The sequence below is a fragment of the Schistocerca nitens genome, chromosome 5 (assembly GCF_023898315.1).
Source record: "Schistocerca nitens isolate TAMUIC-IGC-003100 chromosome 5, iqSchNite1.1, whole genome shotgun sequence".
Lineage (NCBI taxonomy): Eukaryota > Metazoa > Arthropoda > Insecta > Orthoptera > Acrididae > Schistocerca > Schistocerca nitens.
The window spans coordinates 630,113,754-630,130,188 of record NC_064618.1 but is presented as its reverse complement, the minus strand read 5'-3'; the positions used below and the strand labels follow the sequence as shown (position 1 = coordinate 630,130,188).

Genomic DNA, 16,435 nt, shown 5'->3' with positions numbered 1-16,435 from the left:
AAATATGGAGAAGAATTTAGAGTGGAATTTGACTATGAGTCGAATGTGTATATAAATATCAAGAAGTTTATGTTCTCTAGAGGTTAAGAGACAGTGAGATTACTCCTGTGATAGTTAAGCAGAAAATTTTTTAGATAGGTAGAAGAATTTGTTAATTACTAGTGTTTCTAAGTGTGGACTATGAGCAGAAGCCACAGTGATATACAATGAAAGTGCATCTACATTTCCTCAAGACACGGCACTTATGTGAGAATTGCGTGTGAAACTTGAACAGTGTGGGATATGTAGGTAAATACGCTGTGAGTATGATGTGCGCTGTTCGCGCAAGAAAACAAATGAACTGAGAAATGAAGCAACAGTCGATAATGTCACTGTTGCAAACAATTGAAGAAACTCTCTGGTTGCGCGAGAGAAAATTATTATAATTTTTAGATTTTTCATTATGCCTTCTTTACCAGGAGAATTAATTTAAGAATTTTAATTGACTTTTTAAGAATAGCAATTTGTGTGTTTCATCTTATGGACATAATTGTTGAAATATATTTCCATAAATGTTCATGAGAGGATGAAGAAGATTCTGCGATTGGATGATTTGTTAAATGAACATACGTCATCATTAATGATATTTATTTGCAAGTGGATCTATAAATCAATTAATTATAAGAATAACGAAAAATTTTCAAATTATTCCTTTTGTGGAGTCAGTGTCATATGCCTATGTTTAAAATTTTTCATCAGGTGTAAACTTAAATTTTATCCATAATTTCGTAATTGAAAGCAGACCTTGGACAGATTCAATGCTCTACTTCCACCTGCACTATAACAAAACAAAGATTAGATTAAAAAATTTTTTTGAGAGGAATACATTCAATATGAGCTACAACAAAATTTAAATGCCCACAGTCTATTTGGCAATGTTTTGGACAATCAGCAGTTGTAATGCAAAACAACTTTGGTATTGAGGACTACAAAAAAAAATTCGTGATTGTCAGGACTGATGGATATTCCAGTCTAGTACAGATGGAAGAATATAAGAATCCACTCCGATTTTGAGTTCAACGATGAAATAGGGACTTCGTTGCCTTAATCCACTCTCTTCCAGGGATTTATTCAGTCAGAACCTTTTCTTATTCCACTTTAAACCTGTTTCATGTTCACGTCCCTGACCATCTGTTCCTGAGATCATCTTCCTGTTTCTACGGCACGTTACCAGCTTCTATCCTGTACCATAAGCCATCGCCTGTCCTTCGTGCCGCGTCCACCAAACGCTGTACGTCACCTACCCGGTGTCCGTACCCAGTGTTCCTGTTTCATCGACTTCACAACGAGATCGCCGGCTACATCGTCGAAAGAAGAATTTTGAAAATATTTTTTTTGAGCAATATTGTAAAATTTTTTTTTTGGCTATGAGGCACTTTTCCTTCGATCTAATCTATGGAGCTTCTATATATTTCAAAATTACTGGATTTAGGCTTTCCTATCTTCTTTAATACCTGAGCTGGGGTCTATTCTTCCGGGTTTTCCAGGGTTTCCCTGTGAAGGCCAGTTCCCAAATGGGTAGACCTTTTCCGTAATTACACCAATCTACATCTTCCCTGGTTATGTACTCGGGATGCGGATATACCCCGGTACATGTAAAAGCTACAGCTTAGGTATTCTCGTAACTTATTGTCTTAACATGTTACCCATACTCTCTATAGTAAAATTCTACGAATTCAAAATATTTCTCTTTTGAATAAACAACCCAACAAATTTTTTTCTGTTGGCTCGCAAAGTGTATTATCATTAACTTGGCTCGCTGCGAGGGGCAATTGTAATATCTCTTTATATACGATGAATTATTCAGATACAATTCTACCCTTGAATGACGTTTACTAATTTTCTATCTTCATACTCGCAGAATCCATGCGAAAAGTAGTTTCATACAATAGCTATGCCATGAGCGCATAAGTATTCTTTGTAGTACTCTCTCTGGTGGTTGTTAGGAAAAAAAAGAGAGGGAGCTTCCGAGATTGTCTTTGTGCCGACTAGCCTGAGCTTGGTTTGGAAGAACTGTAATCTGATTATTGAGATTTATGACAGAAGATAACTGATACGAAATTGTACGATTAAAAAGTGAAATATATATATATGGCTCCTTCATGAAAAAGGTCTGTATCTGACATTTGAGAATTAATGATATTCATCGATATATTGCGTAGTTGTTAATCAGAAGGGAACTTCCGAAAGACTGGATACGAACCTGCATTTAATAATCCAAGAGCTCCATTATTTCTTCGGAAGGTTAAACTTCATCAAAGCCAAATATCCGCTTGATCTGAGGTTTCCCGACTGATTATACAACGCTCCCAAAAATACGAGGCATTTTATTTGTACAGATTAGTGGACTGCCGCAAAGCACGAGCCTGCAGAGAAGAAGAATCATCGCCTGATTTCATTTTAACAAGTAAAATTTCAGAATCATTTTGAGTGACTGAGCTATGACTGTGTTTCCTATCATGAATGATTGATTGATCGAACGAATTGAGAGCTACATAATTACGTAGATAGGGGAAAAAATCACAGTGCACACACCACCAGAAGCCCACAAGGGGCCAATTCGGTTCCGACAGAAAGCATGGAACCCACGAAGGGCAGGGGAGTAAGAACTGAGCGCAATACAAGTGACAGAGTAGAAGGAAAGAAGGGGCTGAAACTCTGGAAGGCGACACAAATATCAATTACAGTTCCTCTGGAGGCTTCTCAAGCTGGAGTCCAAAGTGTAAGCAAATGGATTGGAGTTGGTCACGCCACCAAGTAGCTATCCATCACTGATAAGGGTGGGGTAATATCCATATAGGTGGGTCAGACTCTGTGGGTTCATTGACTGTAGGAGGGGAAGGCTGCACCTCAGGGGGTACCAGAGGGGCCTTGCCTTTGTTCCTGCGTTTCTGCTGCTTCTCTTGGGAAGGAAGAGAAGGGTAGACTTCAACAAGGGCAATCTTGGCACCCACAGGTCGTGGATCACACTGCCGATGTGGATCAGTAGATCACCTTTCAGGAGGGTGCTGGGAAGAGGAGTCCCGGGAAGTACCAGCAGCCGCCGAAGGAGGGGAGCACTTCTCCGGCAGGGGAGAAGGAGCAGCACCCGAAGGGGTGGGTATGGGTACTGAGGGGGAGGGGGAGTGAGGGGGAGTGAGAGAGAGGGGGAGGAGGAGGAGGCTGAAGGCATGGGGTGAAGGGGACAGGGCTGGGAAGAGGCGGGGGTAGGAGAGGGAATGGATATAATTGAAGCAAAGTAGAAGTCATAGACACGGGATGGAGCTGTCTGGTCTTATGTTAAATCAGTAAGTGGCTCGAAACAGCATATCCAGACACTCCGGGATGTTGATGGCATTGAAACAGAGGATGACACGCGTAAAGCTGAAATACTAAACACCTTGTTCCAAAGCTGTTTCACAGAGGAAGACCACACTGCAGTTCCTTCTCTAAATCCTCACACAAATGAGGCTGACATCGAAATAAGTGTCCAAGGAATAGAAAAGCAACTGGAATCACTCAACAGAGGAAAGTCCACTGGACCTGACGGGATACCAATTCGATTCTACACAGAGTACGCGAAAGAACTTGCCCCCCTTCTAACAGACGTGTACCGCAAGTCTCTAGAGGAACGGAAGGTTCCAAATGATTGGAAAAGAGCACAGGTAGTCCCAGTCTTCAAGAAGGGTCATCGAGCAGATGCACAAAACTATAGACCTATATCTCTGACGTCGATCTGTTGTAGAATTTTAGAACACGTTTTTTGCTCGCATATCATGTCATTTCTGGAAACCCAGAATCTACTCTGTAGGAATCAACATGGATTCCAGAAACAGCGATCGTGTGAGACCCAACTCGTTTTATTTTTTCATGAGACCCAGAAAATATTAGATACAGGCTCCCAGGTAGATGCTATTTTCCTTGACTTCAGGAAGGTGTTCGATACAGTTCCACACTGTCGCCTGATAAACAAAGTAAGAGCCTACGGAATATCAGACCAGCTGTGCGGCTGGATTGAAGAGTTTTTAGTAAACAGAACACAGCATGTTGTTATCAATGGAGAGACGTCTACAGACGTTAAAGTAACCTCTGGCGTGTCACAGCGGAGTGTTATGGGACCATTGCTTTTCACAATATATATAAATGACCAAGTAGGTAGTGTCGGAAGTTCCATGCGGCTTTTCGCGGATGATGCTGTAGTATACAGAGAATTTGCAGCATTAGAAAATTGTAGCAAAATGCAGGAAGATCTTCAGCAGATAGGCACTTGGTGCAGGGGGTGGCAACTGACCCTTAACATAGACAAATGTAATGTATTGCGAATACATAGAAAGAAGGATCCTTTATTGTATGATTATATGATAGCGGAACAAACACTGGTAGCAGTTACTTCTGTAAAATATCTGGGAGTATGCGTACGGAACGATTTGATGTGGAATGATCATATAAAATTAATTGTTGGTAAGGCGGGTACCAGGTTGAGATTCATTGGGAGAGTCCTTAGAAAATGTAGTCCATCAACAAAGGAGGTGGCTTACAAAACACTCGTTCGACCTATACTTGAGTATTGCTCAACAGTGTGGGATCTGTACCAGATCAGGTTGACGGAAAAGATAGAGAAGATCCAAAGAAGAGCGTCGCGTTTCATCACAGGATTATTTGGTAACCGTGATAGCGTTATGGAGATGTTTAGCAAACTCAAGTGGCAGACTCTGCAAGAGAGGCGCTCTGCATCACAGTGTAGCTTGCTCGCCAGGTTTCGAGAGGGTGCGTTTCTGGATGAGGTATCGAGTATGTTGTGGATTGGCAGGAGAGCCAACCCACGGAGTTTGGAGGAAGCTGAAAGGCACGCGTTTTAGCTCACGCAGGCTGGCGTGAGGTCTGGAACAGGACAAGGAAGATAGACTAGAAAAAAAGGATGTAGCTGGTGGAATACTTAACTTTAATCCATTAATGTTGAACGTAGCTCTTGTCAGTACGTTCTTTACAATATCAATAGCAACTGATAATGGCGCCTTGCTAGGTCATAGCAAATGACATAGCTGAAGGCTATGCTAACTATCGTCTCGGCAAATGAGAGCGTATTTTGTCAGTGAACCATCGCTAGCAAAGTTGGTTGTACAACTGGGGCGAGTGCTAGGAAATCTCTCTAGACATGCCGTGTGGCGGCGCTCGGTCTGCAATCACTGATAGTGGCGACACACGGGTCCGACTTATACTAACGGATCGCGGCCGATTTAAAGGCTACCACCTAGCATGTGTGGTGTCTGGCGGTGACATCACAGAATATATTGCTTCCCCCTACTTATACCTCCCGAGGAGATCACGAATGTAAAAATAGAGAGATTCGAGCACGCACGGAGGCTTTCCGACAGTCATTCTTCCTGCGAACCATACGCGACTGGAACAGAAAAGGGAGGTAATGACAGTGGCACGTGAAGTGCCCTCCGCCACACACCGTTGGGTGGCTTGCGGAGTATATGTGTAGATGTAGATGTAGATTTAGGTGAGCTGATCTAAGGTTTTATACTCTCGAATCCTCCTTTCTTTCACAAACACCAGGCATGTAGGCAAGCATGGAGAATGCTGTTCATTCCAATTTACACACATTGGCGAGTGGGGGAGGGGGGGGGGAGGGGGGCGCATAGGCACTCCCCTCATGGACGGGGTGCCCACAGTCACCACAGAGGGGATCAGTGGTGCAGCGGGAAGACATGCGCCTAAACCGTAAGCATTTAAAAGCACCTCATCGGTGGTGGAATATAAGGTTTTACATCCCCCTCGAAGGCCAGGATAAAGGAGCCCATAGCGATGCGACTGTTTGGAGGGCCTCGCTGCACACGGCGGATAAAATGAACCCCTCACCACTCGTGGTTAGCACGGAGCTCCTCGTCAATTTGCAGAAGGTCTCAGTGGAAAATAATGCCCTGTACTGAGTTCAAAGATTGGTGGGGCGTGACGGAGACTGGGATATCATCGATCAGTCACAAGCATGCAGGGCACCAGATTGGGCAGCAGAAGATGTCTTGATGAGCAAAGCACTGGACTGCATTTTACTCATCTATTCAACTTTGCCATACTTATCTTCAATTGTCTCCATGAAAAACAAGGTCTTGGTCATGGCAAAACTACCACCATCCGTCCGGGTACAAACCAGGTATCAAGGGAAAGGTTTCAACCCAAGCCTGCAAGCTTGACCCTCCTCCCAGGGGGCGGCCAGGGAGGGGAAAGACAAAGGATCAGGAGAAGGAGTGTCACGCCTACTACCACTCTTAGAGACGGCCACAGAATGGACAGAATGGTGAAACTTTTGCCACTTCATGTGCAAGGCGTCCACCCTAGTACCATCCACTCCAATCAGGGGCTCGCACCATGGGTGCCACCCAGCCACAGCAAGGGCCGTCTGGCACGGCGGCCATTGCCGGGAGTTCTGGTGCCCCAAAACGATGAGCATCGACTCCTGGGCATACACGAGGCATTAACAATCTCCACCACCAGCTGAACATGCCATGAAGAATGTAGTTGGCCAATTGAGACTTACGCGACAGTTGTGAAACAACGACCCAGCATCTGGCTACCGCAGATACAATTAACTTCTCTTCCAGGTACAACTACCCAGAGAAGAACAGACTTCTGGAGGACAGAGGACTACATGCTGGTATGCTACTAATGTGGATGCCCTAGGCGCATTGAGCACTACTACAGAAAAAGAAGATTACTTTTTGATGACTACTACAGCATCAGATATCAACCATCACAACAATTATATTCAAGGTAGTCGACTGCGAACAATTATAGTTGACCTGTGGGATGAAGATTTATTTATTTATTTGTTTGCTATTTTCTTTTAGTATGTTACCTAGATACATGAACAGATCAAATGTTGCACATGAGTTAGTACATATGAAAATAACAAAATATTTTAATGTGATTTCATATGAGTAAGCACAGGGAGACACACGGGAGACGGATGGTTTTCAACTGCATAGTACAGAGGGCACGGTGGTGGGAGGTGATCGTGGTGGGGATAGTTCTGATCCACACAAGACGCCATTTCATTTACTCAGTCACTATGGAGCAGTGGGACTTGCAACGTTGAGTGTTTGTCTATGACAGTTTCATGAAAAGTGGTGAGTCTATTATTGCTATGCAGCGATTGTTTCATGCGTGGTTTAATGTCGGTCGACACGGAGCTATTCCGGGCCGTAACACAATCCTCAGATGGGTGGAAAACTTCGGATCAACTGAAAACATACTGGATAAGAAGCATCCTGGCCCAAGATGAAGAGTAACGACACCAAAAAATGTTGAAAGGGTAAGGCAAGCGGCAGTCAGAAGCCCAGGACGGTCAGCTAGATGTCATGCTAGTGAGTTACGAATCAATCGTGAATCGGTTAGACGAATTTTGCATAAAGAATTAAAATTCCATCCCTATAAAATGGTCATTGTCCAACAAACTGATTTTGCTGTACGAGAAGACTTCGCTTACAGAATGCAAGTGATTTTGGGACCAAATTAAAATGAAATTTTATTGATGAGCGATGAAGCTCATTTTCATTTAAACGGGACCGTGAATAAGCAAAACCTACGTTACTGGGCTCCAGAGCATCCACACCTTATCTACCAGCGTCCTCTACACTCAGAAAAAGTAACAGTCTGGTGTGCTCTTGGCTCTGTTGGCATTATTGGACCTTATTTTTTTGAAGAGAATGGGGCCACAGTTACTGTTAATTCGGTTCGTTACATTCATATGCTTGAAACATTTTTGAAACCAGAACTAAGAAGATGACGAAGCCCTTTAAAATGCGTTTGGTTCCAGCAGGATGGGGCAACATCGCACACCACAAATACTTCAATGACAGTTCTTAGACGCATGATTCTTGGCCGGATTATCTCACGCTTTGGCAATGTTCCTTGGCGTCCCAGGTCTCCAGACTTGTCAGTGTGGGAGTACCTTAAGAACTGTGTCTATAACCACAAACCACGAAATTTGGACGAGCTGAAGAATGCAATCATTCAAGAAATTGCTGCCATCCCTGCAGAGATTTTAGTCCGTGTGATGGAGGATTTTGAGAAGAGACTTGAGTCCTGCATTCAAAATGATGGACATCACCTTGACGACATTATTTTTCACAAATAACTTTGTTAACTAAAATGGCAAATAATGAGCTTTGATTTTGTGTAAATAAACATGCATTAATTTTAAAGTTGGCTGAGTATTATTTCATTAAAAACCGTGTGTCACCCTTTATAAATAAGCATTATGGTGTTAACATGAAATACATAATTTTCACAATCTGTGTACTACCCTTTGGCCATCTAGTGTACAGATAAACTAATTAATCTGGAATACAGAAGGTACATACTGCTACATTGCTAGTTACAAATTTTGTAATTTATAATTCTAGACTAAATTGTACAACACTACACCACATTTCACTGCTGTACTTGGTAACAGAACAAACCTGGATCTCCTCATTTCTCTGTACAGTTGGCTCCTGGGTTGCTCAGGCACAATTCAGAATGCCTTGTGGCTGTGTTTCCAGGCCATCCAGGGTAAAGAGATTGAAAGATTGCTATCAGGATCTTAGGACACTGTTCCTGGTTATCCCCAAGGCTCATCTCCTGCCTGGCTCTGGAAAGTTGTTGTGGATGGATGTTCTGCCCTTCTCGGTTGTCTCTCAGCCACACAGGGTTGCAGTTTGGCTGTCACCATGTTCAGATTATGCCAAAGTTCCTCATTCCTTACTATGTTATAGACTGATGAATTGCCAAAAATGTCCCTATTTTGATCTGTGAAGTCTTACCTAGTACCACACTCCCAGATGATATGGTCCAGGGGCTGATTGCTATACATTCACAAGCAGCCGTGGGTGTCCTGACAGATAGTGCATAGCTTCCTTGGTAGAAAGGAAGTACGGCAGTCTTGATCTTTCTTTTATGTTTGGAAGTTCTCTTTCCTGTTTCAGCTCTGTCCTAGATTTCTCGCCATGTCCATCAATGTATGCCTTTATTTCCTTATTTGATGTGGCTCCTGTTGCTAGTATCTGCTTTACCTTGTCATATTCACCCTTCTTGAGTCAGTATTGTTAATGTCTCTTCCTTACTGCTAGGAGTGGTAGTAATCCTAGTACACTAGCAGTGCCTCAGTTGGTCATGACCTACACACACCGGTCATGTACAGGAGTACACTTCAATTTGCTCACTGAAGAGCCTACGCTGTCTTTACCTTTCTGGCTCTAAGAGCTCATACACCCAAATCATAGCCCACAACAGTGATTAAGGCTGCATTGTCATATGTTCTTATTGTACTTATAGGCAACTTTGGTCAATTGTTGCAATTTTGTTCAGGGTTTTAACACCTCTCTTACAAACAATTTCTAAATGTGCATGAAAGTTTTGATTTTTGTTGATATTTATACCAAGGTACATACACACTTTCTTTCTCTTAATAGACTGGTCCTTCATTCTGACTGTGGGGTTTCTTGATCTTGGTAATGTTCTTTTTAGTAACATGTAAACTGTTTTGTATGCTGTTATCATTAATTTATTTTCTACACATCAATTGATAAGTGTTTCAAGAACTTCACTACTTATTTTCCCCCAATTTAGCCCTTGGGGTGGCAGATATTTTAAGTAGCAGATCATCTGCATAGGCAATGCAATGCCTAGTGTTTGCTGCATTCTTATGTAGCTGATTCAGTAATAGCTCTATGCCAAAATCTCATAACATTGGACTACAAACAGAGCCTTGGGGGCCACTTTGGTGATGGTTTTCGTATTTTCTTTCAGCGGTATTGTAGTTTCACATACCTGTCTGTGCAGCAGTCCCCCTGTTGCAGAGACAACTGGAGCAGTTTGTCTGCCTGATTCTTTTAAACAGAGGAGGCCACTACAAATTATAAAATGCCCCAACTATGTCAATCAATATGCCTATACCATACTGATCATCTGAGGAGTTCACAATACATATTGTGTGATTTACCACACTGCTGATGTATTTCCCTTTTCTGAAATCATACTGCAGGGAGGCCATGCCAATTACCTGTCTATGATCCCTCATGCTCTGGCACAGAAGCTTTCCCTGTACTTTGTAGAGCATTCACCAAACAAATTAGTCTGCAAGATTTCAATTTCTTCCTTTTTTTGGGTCTTTATCATCGCTCTTTTTTAGTGTAATGATGTTCAATTTTTTTCCAAATTCTGGGTACCTGCCCCTGCAAAAGACAATCATTAAGTAACACTGTTGAGTATGGAAAAATTTGCTCTTCTAGGTGATGCAACACTTTCACCATAACTCTGTCTGGCACAGGTGATTTCTTCTCTTTTAACTTCAGCATTGCTACTTCACTTCTTCCTGGGCAAATGGAATCACAATTCTATTATTCACATGCTTCTCTAGTAATTCAGAATGGAGATACTGGTGGTGCTCTGTCTTTTGTATCATATCATCCAGCAACAGTGTTCTCAGTAGGTATTGCACCGGCGTCTCCCAGTTTGGCACCATACCATCGGATTGAAATGCTGATAATTACAGTGGGTGATCAAACCTTGTCTGTTGTAAGTTTGTATGGTAAGTCCCATACATCTGTTGCCATTTGGTGCTTGACATAAACCCCCCCTTTTTTATTCTTGTAACAGAAAACAGATCTTTGTATTGTTGTGTGACTGCTCTACAGAACTCGCCCCCTTCTGTCATTCTGTCTTCCTTAAGCATCTCTGGTATAATCTTCTGTCCTGCCTTGCTTTGCATCTTGAAGACAGTGTGATGCAACTCCAGGAAATCTTAAGCCCTTTTGACTTCCTAACAAATGTTGGATCACCTCATTTGCATCATCTGCAATGCTAGCACCAATTTGCCTGACAACAAATCCACTTATTTGCAGTAGCTATATCCTGAATTCTATGTTCCCAATTCAATTTCATAGATTGTATATTTTCTTGGACTAGGTGTTTGAGTCTAAATCATTGTCTATGTCTGTAGTTTAGAAATAAATGAGATTAAGGTCACTTGTAAGTCCATCACAGAACTTCCAGTTTGCAGTGTGGTCACTGACTTTCCAATTTGCAGGGGTGATAATATTTGTTGCTGCCATTGCATAATTTTAGAAACTAGGTCGGTTGTGAGGGACCAAGACCACTGCCATTTCCTGGATGATGTTACTCCCAAATGTGGCACAGCTGTTCCCATCGTCATACAGAGGTATGAGCAGCTCGCCTAGCCGCCAAATAACAAGGCTACCGTCTGTGTGGATTAGGCTGCCACTTATGAAAATCCTCCATGCACAACAGTCACCAAGGTATCAGCAAATGTCATTAATGTCATTATCCACTGCCAACCGTTCAGGCACCTGTCAACTAAGGTGCTTTTCTGCCAGTAATGTCGAATTCTTATCATTGCCAGCAAAGAAGAATATCTTCCACAATATGAAAGTGACTACGCTGAAAGACACAAATGGGAAACACATCCAGTCAACAGAAACATGTATCACAACAGTAGCCACCAATGACAGAACACAGCCCTTCGAATTTGTTGTTTTATTGGGATGCAATCATAATGTTATTCTCAGATGGGACTCCTTGGAGGCATCAAAGGCAGCCAGACTGTGGAAGATCAAAGCTCCAGAATGACAAAGCTATTTCAACAAGCACACATAACAAAGATTCCCCTGGGTGGTGGTTTGTTGTTGAAAATGAGGCTATCTCACCATCATCAACCAAACGAGTCCCAGCCATCAATCTAGATGCTCAGCTACAGTACAAAGTTGTTGTCAATTTTAAAAAACTACTCAGGCTCATAAAAGAAATCTAGATGCCAATGGCAGTTGTAAACATTGTAGATGGTCAAAGAAAACTAGCTGTTGCGAGCAGCTACAACTCACTCCTAAAGGCACATGTGTTGGAGCACCCGAAACAGTCCAGTGAGGATGGCTCAATGCCATTGACAGGGAAGCGTGATCCCCTACTACTACAGACAGCATAAGAGAAGAGGCCAATAGGATTGGCCCAATGGACAATGGTAAAACATTATATCAACACTGGGGTCATTCACCAATTAGCAGTGCCTGTACAGGCTGTTGCTGGCCGAATGACACACAATCCAGGAGGAACTGGAGAAGATATTGTGAGATGACGTCATTGAATCTTCAGAGAGTTCTTGGTCGACTCCAGCAATCCTTGTGAAGCAGGACGAATGACACATGGTGCCTCTGCATCGACTGCCAATGACTGAACAAAAAAAAGTGTAATCATTGCCTCACATTGACACCCTAGGCTATTTGAGAGAAGCTTACATAACTCCTGATGGCCTCTGAGTTTAAAGTTATGCCATTTGGACTGTCTAATGCTCAAGCCACCTAAAGCATATTATGGACAACCTGCTTTGACACTTAAGACAAAACTTCACACAGATGCAAGCTGTTATGGGATAGGTGCAGATTTAGTGCAAATTCAGGGAGATGCTGAAAAAGTAATAGTTCATGTTTCCAGAGAGAACTCCCCAAATCTCCTCTACAAGTGAGAAAGGATGCCTTGCAGTTGTTTGGGTGATCAACAAGTCCCGGCATAATTACTTGGCAAACCATTCACTGTTGTGATGGACCACCATTCTCTATGCTGGCTGAGTAGCCTGAAGGATCCATCAACATTTGAAATGGGCACCGACACTTCACGAATATGATGTCACAGAGGTACACAAAAATGTACGCTTAACACAAGGAAGTTGACCGACTGGAAGAGCCTCAATTGCTGAAAACGCTGAAGTTTTTCCGTAACGATCCAACATCTGATCACCTGGCATTTGTGATGACTCTAGACAACAGAAGCAGCCTCAGGTATCACTGGCCATATCTCTACCGATCCAATAAGACACTCCTGAGCCACTGTACGAAATGCCAGCAACAGAGCACATGTTGCAATTACCCATCCAGAGCATCTGGTACCAGATACTCAGGATGACTACATCAAACACTAATCACCATTATCGAAAAAGGAGCTATGCTCACATATGGAGCCTGGATACCTAGGAAAAAGACCAAGAGTGCTTTAACACCAAACACCAACCAGTGAAATAGAGCCAATGGACTGGTATGTATTTTTACACCTATGAGGAAACTGGAATTATTGGAAAAGTTACTAAAGCACTACATTTGGCCATATCGTATCTGACGTTGCTTGTCAGATCACACATCTGTAGTGATGAGCCACCCCTCTCCAAATATTCTAAGGGTTTCACTGAGGCCTTTACAGACAAAGTTACCCTCCAAACCTTGTCCAAAAACAGGTTTCCCGAGCCTTGTTTCAGTCACTTACCATCCTCCACATACCTCTGCCCATCCACAAAGGAGCACTCATCTTATGACTCGGAACCACCAATGACTGAAACAACTGAATCACATTCTCTGCCATGGACCTGATTACTTATTTTCATGCCCAGAAATGAGAAATATCCTCCCCACCATTCCCTCAATGGTATTCCACCACTCACCCAGCCTTTGCAATATCTTTGTCCGCTTCTACTCCAACCCTGCATGGAACCCTTTGCCTTGCAATAGATCTAGATGAAAGATCTGTCCCATACATCGTCCAACTAGCATCTGCTTCATTCCTGTCACTAGCATCTCCTAACCCATCGAATACAGGGCCACCTGTGAAAGCAGCCATGTGATCTATCAAATTAGCTGCAACCCCCGTGTCGCGTTCTATGTAGGCACAGGAACTAACAAGTTATGATGTATACAAGCAGACTGAAATGGAAATTTGTACCAAAGCTGGGATTTGACCCTAGTATCCTGCTCACTAGGCATATGCATTAATCACAATGCCAGCCTGGCACAATGGCTTTGCACAACTGTGTGGATTACCCTATGCCTGAAACCAAGCCATAGGTGGTTTAATCAAAAGTACCTATATGGTTCCACAGACCTTTCTGCCGTCCACCTAACCTTCGTAACCTCTTGGTTCATCCCTATGAAATCCCCAAACCACCTTCCCTACCCTCTGGCTCCTACCCTTGTAACCGCCCCCAGTGTAAAACCTGTCCCATGCACCCTCCCACCACCAACTACTCCAGTCCTGTAACCCGGAAGGTGTACACGATCAAAGGCAGAGCCACGTGTGAAAGCACCCACGTGATTTACCAACTGACCTGCCTACACTGTGAAGCTTTCTATGTGGGAATGACCAGCAACAAACTGTCCATTCACATGAATGGACACAGGCAGACAGTGTTTGTTGGTAATGAGGATCACCCTGTGACTAAACATGCCTTGGTGCACGGCCAGCACATCTTGGCACAGTGTTACACCATACGGGTTATCTGGATACCTCCCACTAACACCAACCCGTCAGAACTCCGGAGATGGGAACTTGCACTTCAGTATATCCTCTCTTCCCGTTACCCACCAGGCCTCAACCTCCCGCTAATTTCAAGTTGCCGCCGCTCATACCTCACCTGTCATTCAACAACATCTTTGCCTCTGTACTTCTGCCTCGACTGACATCTCTGCCCAAACTCTTTGCCTTTACAAATGTCTGCTTTTGTCTGTATATGTGCGGATGGATATGTGTGTGTGTGTGTGTGTGTGTGCGCGAGTGTATACCTGTCCTTTTTTCCCCCTAAGGTAAGTCTTTCCGCTCCCGGGATTGGAATGACTCCTTACCCTCTCCATTAAAACCCACATCCTTTTGTCTTTCCCTCTCCTTCCCTCTTTCCTGATGAAGCAACCGTTGGTTGCGAAAGCTTGAATTTTGTGTGTGTGTGTGTGTGTGTGTGTGTGTGTCTATCAACATGCCAACGCTTTTGTTTGGTACGTTACATCATCTTTGTTTTTAGATATATTTTTCCCACGTGGAATGTTTCCTTCTATTATATATATACATTACAGATGTTTGAGACTTGAAATGGTCTCTGGAACCATATAGTTTCGTTTAACTAAAAATCTGTCTGTCGAGATGAATCGCCACCACCAAACTCTGTAGCCAAGAGGCAGCTGGACCACTCAGGTAACAGGATGTGCTTCACTTTAGTGACTGTTTCACAGCCTGTGCCATCTAGATTCCTCCCATCAACACAGCATATTCTCTCTCTCTCTCTCTCTCTCTCTCTCTCTCTCTCTCTCTCTCTCTCTTCTTTTTTTTTTTTTTTGCACACGTGGAAACTCTCCCTACAACATATCCTTGATTCCCGTAACCCCCCCCCCCCCCCACACACACACACACACTCACCCAATTCAATCTTCACCAGTCCAGCACAGCCTCACAATGCTGCACCTAGCACCCCTACCCTGTCCTTATCACATCCCTGCAAATTCCAACGGGCAGCAATAGCATTTTCCCCCACCCCTGACTGACAATGCTTTCCCCCATTCCCATCCCACACCTCTTACCACACCGCTCCCACACCTCCCCACCATCTACCATTAGCAAGATTGCTGTTCATGTCAGAAATGGCTGTAGTTGGGCCTTGGTGCCTGGAGACAGTGGTCATGTGTGTGTTTTCTACTTCTGATGAAGGATTATGCCCGAAAGCTGGACTATTTCCAGCTCCCCCCGTCTGCAACTCAGTACCTCCTGTATGTGGTCAATATGGACATCCTTTTCATATTGTTAGAACTTTATCACAAGAAATTTTTTGCAATCTTTGCTTTTCTCAATATGCCACCTGAACTCTACAAATAAAGAGAGGTATTTAAAACCCTATCTCCAATATGTCAGTGAACTAGGAGTATAAGACTTCATATCCTGATTTTTATGAAAATGTAACCTGTTTCAGTTCAGTTGGCAAATGCCTCTCAGAGTTCTAAATAGGGGACTAATTTGGAATCTTTCTCCAATTGAAAGGTGCATGAACTTTTTTAATACACTGGCCACATTTCCTGTGGATACACAGTGCCTTTAAATGAGTGATTTCGATTGCCTTCCACATCCTCATGCCACTGATCATTCTTAATTCGTCCTCCACTAGCGGCAGTTTCCTACCCAAAGGGCGAAAGGCTGCCCTCAACCTCTATTTGTTTCTGTCTTCTTTGAAGAGCGCTTTAGCAAAGTGACTATAACTCCTTATACCAGGTGCCTTCAGCCATCACAGCTGAACATTTTTATTAAGAATCTATACAATGGCTAGGAATGAATTTGAGACTTACAATCTATGGATCTGTATTGTACTGTATTCATTGGTCCTGTTGTCTCCAAAAGCATCTTTCCATAAGGCATTGGACAAGGCAAGTTATAAGTTCATTTTTGAAAGTGATTTCTAGGCACATTTATTTAAGGTTACAATAATACATTTTATACATTAAGTATTTATGTAACACACTTCATAAATTTAAATATTCTTCAATGGAGTAAACGCAATCAAAGATGCCATGATACCATGGTTCAATAGTGTTATCTTCTTCACATTTGGAGAGAGTGGTTC

At 43.0% G+C, this 16,435-nt stretch overlaps 1 protein-coding gene across 1 annotated transcript in view; it reads right to left on the bottom strand.

Moving 5' to 3' along the window:
- Positions 1 to 16,435, bottom strand: part of LOC126259357 (serine--tRNA ligase, mitochondrial) — a 73,831-nt gene that overhangs the window by 10,471 nt on the left and 46,925 nt on the right. The gene's annotated exons all lie outside the window — the stretch shown is intronic.